At 45.7% G+C, this 13,108-nt stretch overlaps 1 protein-coding gene across 3 annotated transcripts in view; it reads right to left on the minus strand.

Annotated features, from left to right (window-relative positions):
- Positions 1 to 13,108, minus strand: part of RDM1 (RAD52 motif containing 1) — a 740,716-nt gene that overhangs the window by 682,144 nt on the left and 45,464 nt on the right. The window lies entirely within an intron of this gene.

Consider the following 13,108-nt stretch of genomic DNA (forward strand, 5'->3'; position numbering starts at 1 on the left):
AGCAGAGCTTGTTTTAGTCAAGGGATACCCATTTCATTGTCCAGTGACAGAAACGTTTCTGACAAGACACCAACAGAATTATCATACTGTAGACCATGGACTTTACTTCCATGTGAGTTTAATCAAACGGTGGAAATGAAGCACTGAGCAATTCCCCCGCAAACAAGTTCTGGGACAGATCTTTCCCCACTGGGACTGGTGCCACTCTGGCTACTGGTACAATGAAAGAGGCAGGCCTAAGTTTGAGTTACATCTACCTGCAACAGGAGCTCCCCTGTTGAAGCATATCCGGCTTATGGCCACAACCCCAAGCCATCCTCTAAGGAGGAGGTCACACCTACTCCCAGACAAGGCCCATTTGCACCCTTTCTGAACAGCAATTGAACACCTCCCAGCAGACTGCCAGGTGACAGTTGGGGATTATCTCAGAAAGGGCTACTGGAGGCTTTATGCAGGAAACAAGCAACTTTCTAAAAGTAACATTACCATCAGAATAGATTTTAAATTCTTATTAATTTGAGTCCTTGAATCGTGGGTCTAGCTTTTCACAAACCTAAGTTATACATTATAGGGCATTTTAATGTAACACATTGCTTGGGAGTCTCAGCCTAGCCACAGTGAAAAACGACTGGAAATGATTGACTGCCAGGACATTTAAAACACAACTTTTCTATCTGTCTTACCAGTGTAAAAAAGAAAGGTTTAGGCCTAGCAAAAGGTGAATTTTGTCAGGTCGAATTTGAAGTTTAAAGGCTGCAAATGAAGGCTGCAGTGTCAGGCCTACAGTAATGTTTTCACTTGTCACTTTAGTGGTGGCACAATAAGTGCACTAAAGTAACTGGTGACGGTGACATTCGACTTACAGGCCCTGGATACAGAAAGTACCTTCTACTTGGGACTTCCAGGTAAGTTAAATATGCCTATCAGGAATAAGCCAACTCTAAATGTTGTCAGGGTTCAAAATACACGCACTGGGCACAAGATGGCTGCATCCCAGTATGAAGAAAAGTCAACACACCAGGAGCATCAGTACAAACATTGAGGGGGGGTAACATGCAAAAAAGTGTCATTTCCTTACAGGAGTGGTGTCAAGAAGATGGTTCACTAAGTGTCCAGATGAACAGGTAGTTCGTTAAGGACCCTATACAATTAAGATGGTCATGTTACAGTCTCTGATACGATGGTGGTGAATATATGATGGTGGGGAACACTAAAGGGAGAATCCTTCGTTCTCTTGTATTTAAAAAGCAGAATTGTTGATAGGTCTAGGTTGGCAACCTGAGCTTTCTGGTTAAATGTAATGGGAGAAGCAATTTAGCAAAACAGTTAGAAGAGAGCCATGAAGCACCTTGCATACAAGGCTGAGTTTTTCTTTTACTCCAAGAAAGTGGGGTGCTTAAGTGTTGGGACTGTGTTACATAGCCAAAACAACAAGCATTTGCAATGCAATAGGTCTCGCATTTGCAAAGTTTGAGCTATTGGTATTGTAAATGACAGATATTTTATTTATGTGTTGGTTTTGAAAATAGCGAAATTAATAGCTTTGTCATTTACAATGCCAATAGTTTTAACTTTCGCAAATGTGACACCTATAGCATTTGTAATGCAATATGTGTTGTATTTACGTGATTTAGATGTATTGATATTACAAATAAAAATGGCTTTTATTTTTTTAATACTTAAATAAAAGTGATTGTAATTTATAATGGCAATAGCTTTTGTAAATAACTTTTGTGAAGATTATGATCATTGTATTTTATTGTGACGAAAATCCAATAACAGAAGTGAAATATTAATATATTTTTGTGGCATTTGTAATAAAGCTTGAAACATTGAGAGAACATATTTGAACTAGTTGTTGAATGGTTGCACAGATTAATGCTGTGGTGGCGCTGAGTGATGTTGTGGTGGCGACATGTGGTGCTGTTGCGTTCAGTGATGCTATGGTAGCGCATAGTGATGTTGTGGTGCCCCTGAGTGATGCTGTGGTGGTGCTGAGTGATGCTGTGGTGATGCTATAGATAGATAAAGAGAGTGCGATAGATAGAGTGAGGGTGCTAGATAGATAGAGGGAGGGCGATAGATAGATAGATAGATAGATAGATAGATAGATAGATAGATAGATAGATAGATAGATAGATAGATAGATAGATAGAGTGAGGGCGATAGATATATAGACAGATAAAGTGTATTTATGTTGCATTGTAAGTAAGTGTAAGTATGAGGTTTGTAATTATATGGCACTGAGTGGTATTATGTGGAGTGTATTTACGTTGCATTGAGAAGAGTAATTATATGGCGTGTAATTATGTGGCACTGAGTGGTATTTGGAATGTATGTCGCATTGAGTGCAATGTAATTATGTAGCATATATTTATATGGCACTGAGTGGTATTGTTTGGAGTGTATGTCGCATTGAGTGCAGTGTCATTATGTAGCATATAATTATATGGCACTGAGGGGTATTGTTTGGAGTGTATGTTGCATTGAGTGCAGTGTCATTATGTAGCATATAATTATGTGGCACTGTGTGGTATTATGTGGAGTATATTTATGTTGTATTCAGTAGAGTGTAATTGTGTGGTGTGTAATTATTTGGCACTGAGTGGTATTGTGTGGAGTGTGCTTTCATTCAGTATAGTGTAATAATGTGGTGTGTAATTATGTGGCACTGAGTGGTATTTGGAGTGTATGTTGCATTGAGTGCAGTGTAATTATGTTGCATATAACTATGTGGCACTGGGTGGTATTTGGAGTGTATGTTGCATTGAGTGCAGTGTAATTATGTTGCATATAACTATGTGGCACTGAGTGGGATTTGGAGTGTATGCTGCATTGAGTACAGTGTAATTATGTGGAGTGTAATTATGTGGCACTGAGTGGTATTTGGAATTTATGTTGCAGTGTGTGTGAGGATGCAGTGTGTGTGAGGATGCAGTGTGTGTGTGAGGGTGCAGAGTGTGTGTGAGGGTGCAGAGTGTGTGTGAGGGTGCAGAGTGTGTGTGAGAGTGCAGAGTGTGTGTGAGGGTGCAGAGTGTGTGTGTGAGGGTGCAGAGTGTGTGTGAGGGTGCAGAGTGTGTGTGAGGGTGCAGAGTGTGTGTGAGGGTGCAGAGTGTGTGTGAGAGTGCAGAGTGTGTGTGAGGGTGCAGAGTGTGTGTGAGGGTGCAGAGAGTGTGTGAGGGTGCAGTGTGTGAGGGTGCAGTGTGTGAGGGTGCAGAGTGTGTGAGGGTGCAGAGTGTGTGAGGGTGCAGAGTGTGTGAGGGTGCAGAGTGTGTGAGGGTGCAGAGTGTGTGAGGGTGCAGTGTGTGTGAGCGTGCAGTGTGTCTGAGGGTGCAGTGTGTGTGAGGGTGCAGTGTGTGAGGGTGCAGTGTGTGAGGGTGCAGTGTGTGAGGGTGCAGTGTGTGAGGGTGCAGTGTGTGTGAAGTGTGTGAGGGTGCATAGTGTGGGTGCAGGGGGTGCAGTGTGTGTGAGGGTGCAGTGTGTGAGGGTGCAGAGTGTGTGAGGGTGCAGAGTGTGTGAGGGTGCAGAGTGTGTGAGGGTGCAGAGTGTGTGAGGGTGCAGAGTGTGTGAGGGTGCAGAGTGTGTGAGGGTGCAGAGTGTGTGAGGGTGCAGAGTGTGTGAGGGTGCAGAGTGTGTGAGAGGGTGCAGAGTGTGTGTGTGAGGGTGCAGGGTGTGTGTGTGAGGGTGCAGAGTGTGTGTGTGAGGGTGCAGAGTGTGTGTGTGAGGGTGCAGATTGTGTGTGAGGGTGCAGAGTGTGTGTGAGGGTGCAGAGTGTGTGTGAGGGTGCAGAGTGTGTGTGAGGGTGCAGAGTCTGTGTGAGGGTGCTGAGTGTGTGTGAGGGTACAGAGGGGGTGTGAGGGTGCAGAGGGGGTGTGAGGGTGCAGAGGGGGTGTGAGGGTGCAGAGGGGGTGTGAGGGTGCAGAGGGGGTGTGAGGGTGCAGAGTGGGTGTGAGGGTGCAGAGTGGGTGTGAGGGTGCAGAGTGGGTGTGAGGGTGCAGAGTGTGTGCTAAAGCAATGCCTTAGGCGAGACCTAAAAATAATGCTCAGAGGCCGTAATTAAAGCCTACCACAGCAGTCCCAACAGATCAGCACTGATCTTGCAAATGCAAAACGTAAATTATTACATCACACTTACACCAACGAGTCCAATGTCATGCATACATCACAAATACAATACAATGGAAGCACTTATCCAAAAGGCAAGAACTGTTGAAAGGGAAAACAGTGAGGAGTCTTTTTAGGTCTCCCGGCGTTGAACCGCGCGAAAGCGCGGTCTCGCCAGATAGACCTATAGTGAGCGACTCTGCTTTCCAGGAGAGGAGACAGGAACTGGCCACGCGCAGGGAATTGAGCGGGCCAGCTCCTGTCTCCTCTCCAGGAAAGCCGTACCACACAGCCACACCTCCCCCTGCACGCATACGCACAAACAGAGACACACGAGCGCACCTACACACACGCACGCACACACACACACACGCGCACACACACACAAGCGCACTGAGCCCCCCCACTTCCCCCCTACAAGTAAGGGCCACTTACCGCCACTCCAGAATGCTGCAGCCTCCTCGCCGCGTCACCACCTCTGGCCAGGCACTCCGTGGGCGCGGGCTTCAAAAGACGGAAGTCCCGCCCCACGATAGGTTTCATTTCTCAGCCGAAAAACGTGACGAGGGGAGACCAGAGCTGGCCGCGCGCCCAGCATTCCCTATGGCGGTGTCAGATTCCGACGCGCGCCTTCGGATCGGGTCGCACGCGTGAGCTTCTACCGTAGACAGCTCACGTGACGTCGCGCGGCCCAATCCGAAGGCGCGCGTCGGAATCGGCTCTCCAGTCCCGCCCCTTCTCGCCGGACCGGCAGTCGCCCTGCACGTCTTGTCTGATCTTGGAAGCGTGAAAGACTAACTTGGCAATCGTGGAATTCAGGACTTAACGTCACAGATCTCTGCAGGCGCGAAATCTTTCTTGCTGGAACCAGTGAGTTACAGATTGGCAAGTAGGCTTGTGCGGCAGACACATTCACCCCTTACGGGGCTTGGTATCTGTGTTTGCAGTGTAAATTAGAGATAGCAGTCTATAGAACACATAGAGCAAATATTGTTGCTACGTTTTCATAGCTTTTCACCACTTTCTAAAATGTGGTGTTTATAAGTGTTTGGCTCACATAGATGCAATATTCTGTGTTTGTGTAGCCGGTCGGATTACATTGAAACATTTAATCGCTGGTTTTATTAATACTATACTCTGCTTCTCATCTTTTCGACCTCGAGTGAAGGACAGCCCCAGTTAATCTTTGATCCTGCAGGTGGAGCGGACCTCTGCAGTAAACATGATCATTGCACGATTAATCTTATCAGAAATTGGGTTTTATTTAGTTTGCGACTAGAATGCTTGGGTCAGGTGTATATCTGAGTATTGAGTGAACCAGCCCTGCGATTTCAGCACAGACAGCAAGTCAGCTCAGTGGTGCTTTGTGAAAACTCGAAAAAACACTAGGTGGGAGCATTGGAAATGTCTCGGATGTGCGATAATGTGGTGAAGGTGCGCTGGCTTGACTCTGTTGATGTCGCTACTGCTGTTTTATATTTGCATTCTCCGGACAGTGGTCGATGTGCTTTATGAGAACTCCGAGACCCCGATGGCAACATATCCTGTAAACACTGGACACCGTGCGGTTGGTATTTACCGACTGTCTGTGCTTAGTTTATTTAAGTAAAAACTAAAAATGTTTTTACTTAAAAGTGTCTGTTCCCTTCTCACGAGGCCCCGGCAGCTTGCACCACCCATTGCTCCTGTCAGCGCTGCCAATGACAGAACCAATACAACTTTTAGCCATCGCACTCCTACAAGTGTTTATATTTCAACTATTCTAGGCCGCCCAAAGCTGTGAGAAAGGCATGGGCGGCAGATATTATTGATTTTTAATATATATTGAATTATTAAATACTGTTGTTGTGCTCATTTCAAAATTAGGTAGCGTCACTATGTGACAGGCTGTCTTTAGTGCTGGTGTGGAGAATTAAGTGCTGGTGCCGAGCACCGGAAACCACAGGCTCAAATAAGTAGTGCCGGCTGTGCTGTTAGTATACATAGGGGCCCACAAATGTGTGCCCCAGTTGTGATCCGGGCCTGAATGTCTTGATACCTGGATATCAGAGTATGAATAACATTAGGGCATTGTTGTGGGAACTCTTTAGAAGTCTCAGTGCTGGTGCAAGTGGTGTAAGGGAGATGGAGTATCACACCTAGTCCTAGATTCCCATCTGCATTGTGCTGCGTGTCATTTCATTCTGTCCACAATCAATCCACGACTGTAGGTAGAATGCAGAGAAAGACATGGATGAGTGACTTCTTACGCCTAGCATGGGAAAGCTTTGCAGGGCAGGGTACAGGAGCTGCTCATCACCAGAGAAGGAATGGGGGCAGAGAGACTAGAGTTCCTCTGGACTTTCGAGCCTGCAGGTGGCCCCATATGAATATCGAGTGCCTCATCAAGTCCTATCACCAGCTTTGAATTCTCGTTCTTTTAGATTTCTGTTTTGTCAGACTTAAAGTAAAGGAATGCCTAGAAAGAGGTGGTGAGATAATGTAATAGGCCAGGGAAAGTGCCGCATTGGGAGTGGGAAGAAGGCAGACGTGTGTGGCTCATGCCATCTTGAGGGTTTCTGAGATGAAGATTGGGAGGTACTACCAGGTAGAGACATGAGAGCAGAGCAGGGGAAATTCAAAGTGAATTATTATATGGGAAAATTCCTTGTGGGAGAGCTGTAAAAATGGACAGTCACAACTATAAACTTCAACATTTCATTAAACGTCCAAGCCTTTAAAACAGCCTCTTAAACCTTGCCCCCCCTCCCCCACTCGGATTGTTGAGTATCTGCACTTTTTTTCAACTACTGCCCAGATAAACCAATGTGACAAGTGTGTGTGGCTAGAAGTTGTATTAGTTCTGCCACTGTCACACTGCATGCATGGACGTGATGTGTTTGTAGCTCACACCTAGCCGAAAAATAATGCATTGCAGTTGTGTCAAATGGCAAAGATGCAGTCAACGGGTGATTGGCGGTGTAGTCAGTTTTTAAGGCGGCAAGTGAACTGTTACTTCATTATGATGTATTGTTCTTAAGTGGCGTGCTTTGAACTTTTTCCTTAGTTAGAACAGGATTGTGAAAGTTTTGTTGGCTATGAGGATGTCCTTCCAGGTCCTGTGGGCATAGATGTTTTTTTGTTCTTTTTTCCACTATAGTTTCTGATTGGTGCCATGGTTGTGGACCTACTGAGAGCCACCGGAGACCGTGAGCATGTCAGCCAGATAGTAGTGTTTGTTCTATTTTGAGTCCTACCTATTTCGTTCATTTTGTTTTGAAAATTACATGTAAACCAGTAAAAAAGAATATTTATTGGGCTAGGCTGTCTGTTACAAGCCCCAAAATAAATTGAACCATCCAAGAAGCTGCTCAAGCTGGACTTGCTTATACCATTCATGTGTTTTAGGTACTGGTTGGTCTTTCCACACCTTCTTTGCTGATACATGTGTAATCTAGCTGGGAGCTGCTGGGTTAGTACTTAACCAGGGGCTGAACATAACGATTTCAATCTTAATGCTATTTAGTTGAAATTCACTGAATTCAGGATTCAACCCTAAGGCAGTCATAAAAGTTATTGCGTGTAGCTGCCATCCTGTGATTTTTATTTTTTATTTTTTATTTTTATTTTTTAAACCAGGATCTGGTTGATATCAACATAAGTCTAGTTTCAAGATACTGGTGGTAGACTGTCCTAAAGACGGATGGTGATTGATGTATATATTTGTATAATCTTTTTTCACCATCCCTCTTTAGGACAAGCTACCACCAGTATCTTAAAACTGGACCTATGTTGATATCAACCAGATCCTGGTTTAAAAACAAAACAAAAACACAGGTTGGTCGCTGGTAGTCCTAGCCGCTTTTCTGTGGCGAGTATATAACGGGGCCTCTAATTATACCATAAATCCACTCCCCAGCCAAACCTTCATGAGAAGGAGACGGGCCGTCACTCCTGTGCTTGTAATTGTGTGCTTTTATTATTCCTCAAATAATGGCAGAACAATGCCCTATTGTGCTTCCATTAGTTGAGGAATAAAAAAAGCGCCTCATTACAAGCACAGGAGTGGTGGCCCGTCTCCTTCTTGGCTCTCAAAATCTCAAACGTTTAGCTGGGGAATAAAAATATATATACAGCAGCCGTCATCACTGGGTAGGTACTTTTTTCGGTTTGCTAATAACTTTTGCACTGTTTGACAAAGATTTAAAAAAAAAAGTGCTTTTTGTTTGCTTTGTTGCTTCATGGAAAGTTTCAGGGTGCTCCGTCAAGTGAGGCCAAGAAAAACAGTTTTGAATAGGAATTTTGAAACAGTGCTACAGCCAAAACAACTAAACAGAATTGCTCCAAATTTGGCAAGAAGCTAGATTTGAGTCCAGAGCGGGTGCTATTTGTGATTTACTGTAAATCAGTTCAGTGGATTTTGTGAAAGCAAGGTAAAAAAAAATATTTTGACATTATCCTTTCGGTCTTCGGGCCGCAAACACAAGCTAAAAAAAATAGTGTTCTGATTGCCCCAGTGGTTTTTTTTTTCCTTGGGCCATTTCACTCCCGGGGGAGTGAGGGCCCGGTGTGAGCGAGCACTCTGATTTGTTGGCTGCAACATGAACAAAAATTTTGAGGTAGCCAATACAGGACTTGGGGACTTAACCCCGTCTTTCTGTCTGGCTAGATGGATTAATATCTGTGTATAGCTTTATATTTTTAAATGCATAAAGATATGTATATTGTTGGTGCCCACATGTTGTTCACTATATTACCACACCAGGAGTAGTGTACTATCACTATCTCGTGCATGGCATCGAACCTCTTTAGCAATAGTTACCCGGAGTCCTGCTTCAAAAGCACACGAGTACCACACACTAACAATTTTTTCTTTTGTTTTTCCAAAGTGCTAGTTTGTTGCTGCTTCCCATATTGTAAATGGCTGCCCCCTTCGTTCCCATAAAAAAACGTTATTTTACCTCTGCCTCTACTATGACCACTAATCTAGTGTTACACTCCAATCCCTAGAATGGTCCCATTTGCACATATATTTCAAAATATACATATTTGCCTGCCACACTGACCTCCGTCTCTTTGGTCTTCCCTCACCGTACATTTCCCAGAACGGTAAGATATATCTGAGGTACCTACTGCCTCATACCCACTTCTGTCTGGGTGTGTCTCCTCCTTCATTTATGAGTGCTGTGCTTCTGTTCTCTGTGAGAGTGAAGTGAGCAGGCATAGTGCTTTCAGTGGCTGTTACAATGGCTTGATGATGAGTATGATAGAAATCACAATCTACTGAAGGTCCATGTAGACTGTTGGGAGACAGAGAACATGACAGCACCAGCCACACACACAAAAACACACAACACACACACACAACCACACACACACTACACACACACACACACACACTACACACACACACACACAACCGCAAACACAACCACACACACAACCATACATATAACCATTCACAAACAATGTTTATATACCAATTGCAAATAAAAAAAATAAAATATGCAAAGCATTGTCATTTACAATGCCAGTAACTCAAACTTTAATGCTGGGAGACCTATTGCATTGTAAATGCTTGTTTCCATGAGTAGGCGAGACACGATTGGAAATTCAGGAAAGCTTCATAAGTCACACCCGTTCACATAAAATCTTGGTAAAATAGGTTATTTTTCTTTTCTCACAATCAGCATGAGCCATTACCTGCACAAAGTCAGGAACCTCTCAATATCAAAGGCTTCTTCTCCGCATCAGCTGCCACTTCCTTGCCTTAGCAGCTTGGCCAGTGTCCCCTAACCTAAATGGCACGCCCTCGAGTTTTAATGCTTTTAACAACATCCCCCAGCAGCAGCATCTTATTAGGCACCAACAACAGCAACGGTTGCTTCACTGACTAAGAGCATGTAACACTGCTCGATACAGCCAGTTACAAACAGCTCCAGCGGGCCGACGCACGGCATGTCCTGAAAACCCTTCTCTGTTCCGCGCCAGCATTGTTACAGTGGACGGGCCCCAAGTGTCTCTGATCAAACTTTTCTACAAGAATACCCTCCACCCTCCAAAATAGTTCTATCGCAGTTAATATTTATAAACACGGTTATGTAAACTGAATTAGAACACAGTTTATCTTGACTTCAGAGACCCTTAGTGTGAAGCAGTGAAGTTAAGAGTATTATCATTTAGAAACATCTCCCCATTACTATGGTACTAAGTAATAACGAGTTTTATCTTTACATATTTAGGAAATTGCTTTAGTGCCTCACAGGGGTAGTAAGCGCTATATAAATGTTGCAATACAATACATTGTAGGAATAAGTGTATGAATTTGCATTTACCACTGCACTTGCTTCAAAAACACGCGCATTGGGTAACATATATACTCAGAGGTATGGCATATATAATTATTACCGTAAGTGCAGGTGTGCAGAGTGGAATATGAAGTCATCACTTCTGAGAGCGGGAGAGAGGCTGTGGTCAATGGGCCATGGTGCTCTCTACCCATCTACCATGACAATAATTAGTATGTGCCGTTCTAGTTTTTCAGGAGCAGCAGTCATTCTTTTTATTATGTTATTGTTAAAAAAAAAAAGCATGTACATCACAAAGCACAGCTGCGTAGAACCAGAATAGTAATAGACACAAATTAGCGGGGTGGCGTGTTTGTTATTCACAATCTAACCTCTGGGTTAAGGTTGTACCAGTTCCAAGTGTAAAGGGAGATATGTTGAGGTCGTTCCATGAAGCAAAGTGATGGGGCCCCCTGCCGAATGTGGTCGGGGAACCCTCAAAATCAAATAACACATGGGTATCCATGGGTTTTAAACTGACAGGTGGAGGGGGCAGGGGCTGTAATGGGCTGCGTTGCAGCCCTGATTAGAGGGGAAAACAGGGGGAGGGAGGCATTGTTTGGGAGGACCTGCCGCTGCTGCAGGTGAAAAGGGAGGCTAAGGGATCCTAGTCTGCCTACGTGCGCTCAACAACCTGGTGATCCAGAATGCCTCTCAGGGCCGCTATGAGGTTGCCGTGCCACTCTGCAAGCCAGCATCGGAGGATCTGGAGAAGATCTCTGGCCATAACTATTCTGATGAGGCCACCATTTATAACATCTTAGCGCTGGTCTACAAGGTGAAACAAGGATAAGGAAGTGATTTGGGGGAGAGATCTGTGCATGCAAGGGAATGGAGAGAAAGAGCGACTGTACCACGGAAAAGTATGTTATACCAAACAATTGAGCAAAGAAGCAAGATGTATTGACTCTGGAGGGTGGGGGCAAACGACAAGACGTCCTCTGTATGTCCGCTGCAGGGGCTGGCAGACAACCCGGGGGTGCCGCTGCCTGCAGCTCGCGCTCCGACGAACTTTAATGAGAGTTTCAAACTCTGAGTAAAGTTGGGAGCGGTCTAGTGGCATGTGGGCGTCATCTGGCTTGGAAAGGGTGACAGAGGGCGGTGGGGGCAGTGAACTGACTCCGCCGACAGAGCCGTGTCTGTCACTCTCTGCCCATCGCGTGCCACCCTTCTGCCACCCAGCCCCTGCTCGTCTCCTGCCCCGTACAGTCCCTCCCCCGCCACCCTTTACCCATCTCGGTGCACCACACTCATGCCTTGCCACCACGAGTCCACCTACTGCCATGACCAGTCCGACTCCTCCTTTCAGCAATTTGCTGCAAATCTGCGGCAGCGTCGGATGATTATGCAATAGACATTTACCACCAGCACGGCGTAGAGCGCACAATGGAGGGTGTTCACATAAGCGCGGCCATCGCTAGTCAGCGGGTAAGAGGCCCGCCTCACCTTCTCTGGCCTCGCCCATCTGACCCGCCTTTTCCGGTTAAGTGGTGAGGAGAGCCCCGCGGCGTGCCGGGAGGCCAAGGACCGAGCCGGTAAGAGCTTGCAGGCTGTTTGATTGGGGGTGTGGTGTGGTGTGGTGTGGTGTGGTGCGGTGCGGTGCGGTGCGGTGCGGTGCATGTTTTTTTCAGGGAATCTGAGGCAGGAGATGGGCACGGTGCCGGCCTGGACGTGCGCGTCCACAGTTCCCAATCGCCGCGCGTGCCCGACCCCTGTCTCAGATTCTCAGGAAGCCGACAACATTAGATGCTTCGCATTGCTTTCTCCAGCTCGACCTAAAAATCAGGCTGCACAGTTTTTGACTCTGGACTTTTGCTTAGATGGACAATTGAGAGTTCACAGTCACAAAGCATTCCCAAGTTACTTGTATGTTCCATCAGAAATGGGAGGGAAGTGTCCAGTTCATCTGGCCAGGATTGACACGGCCCGGAAGAAGATTTCAGTTTAATTGCTGTTTCATTACTGCCAAGTATATATCATTCAGCAAAGCGTTTGTGAAAGGCAGCAGGACAGTACGCTTGAGATGGAACTTTGAGTCCTCCGCATAGATCAGATATCCAATTTCATAGTTTAGTATACTGCTGGATAGGAAGGACATAAAATTAAAGGCTCTTGTTGTGTCTTGTGTAGAATGAGATCAGCTGTTATGCTCTGTTGTAGATGTGGAACTATTAGTGTTCTGTTGTGAAAATGTTTTTCTTCTAAATGTTATTGGCTTAGCTCACTGTTTGGGTGGTGCCACTGGCTTCCCTCAGTGAGTTCAGAATAAACTTCTACACTTAGGGGCTTATTACGATGGCGGTTGGAGGCTTTCTGATCATCATCATCGGTTTCAATTCTGACCGGCTGATTATGAATCAGCTGGTCAGAATTGAAACCAGCCAGTCATTCCAGCTGGATTCAGACGGGCTCAAGAAGCCAGTTAGCCAGTTGGAGGCCAGCGCGTAATTCCAAAGGGCGGTCTTTCCGCCCTTGGGATTACAATGCACGGTTTCTTGCGGGGTTGCCATGCTAGCTTTTCCGACACGGAAACCCTGTTGGAAAGCGTATTTGGGGGCCCTAGTAGGGCCCCCTTGTGTGCACAGACAACTTAAGGTGCCTGCCACGGGATGCAGGGAGTAACACCACCTCCCATTTCCCTATGGGAGCGTGTACTACATCCAGTTTACGACTGTAAC

This window comes from Lissotriton helveticus, chromosome 5_1 (assembly GCF_964261635.1).
Source record: "Lissotriton helveticus chromosome 5_1, aLisHel1.1, whole genome shotgun sequence".
Taxonomy (NCBI): domain Eukaryota; kingdom Metazoa; phylum Chordata; class Amphibia; order Caudata; family Salamandridae; genus Lissotriton; species Lissotriton helveticus.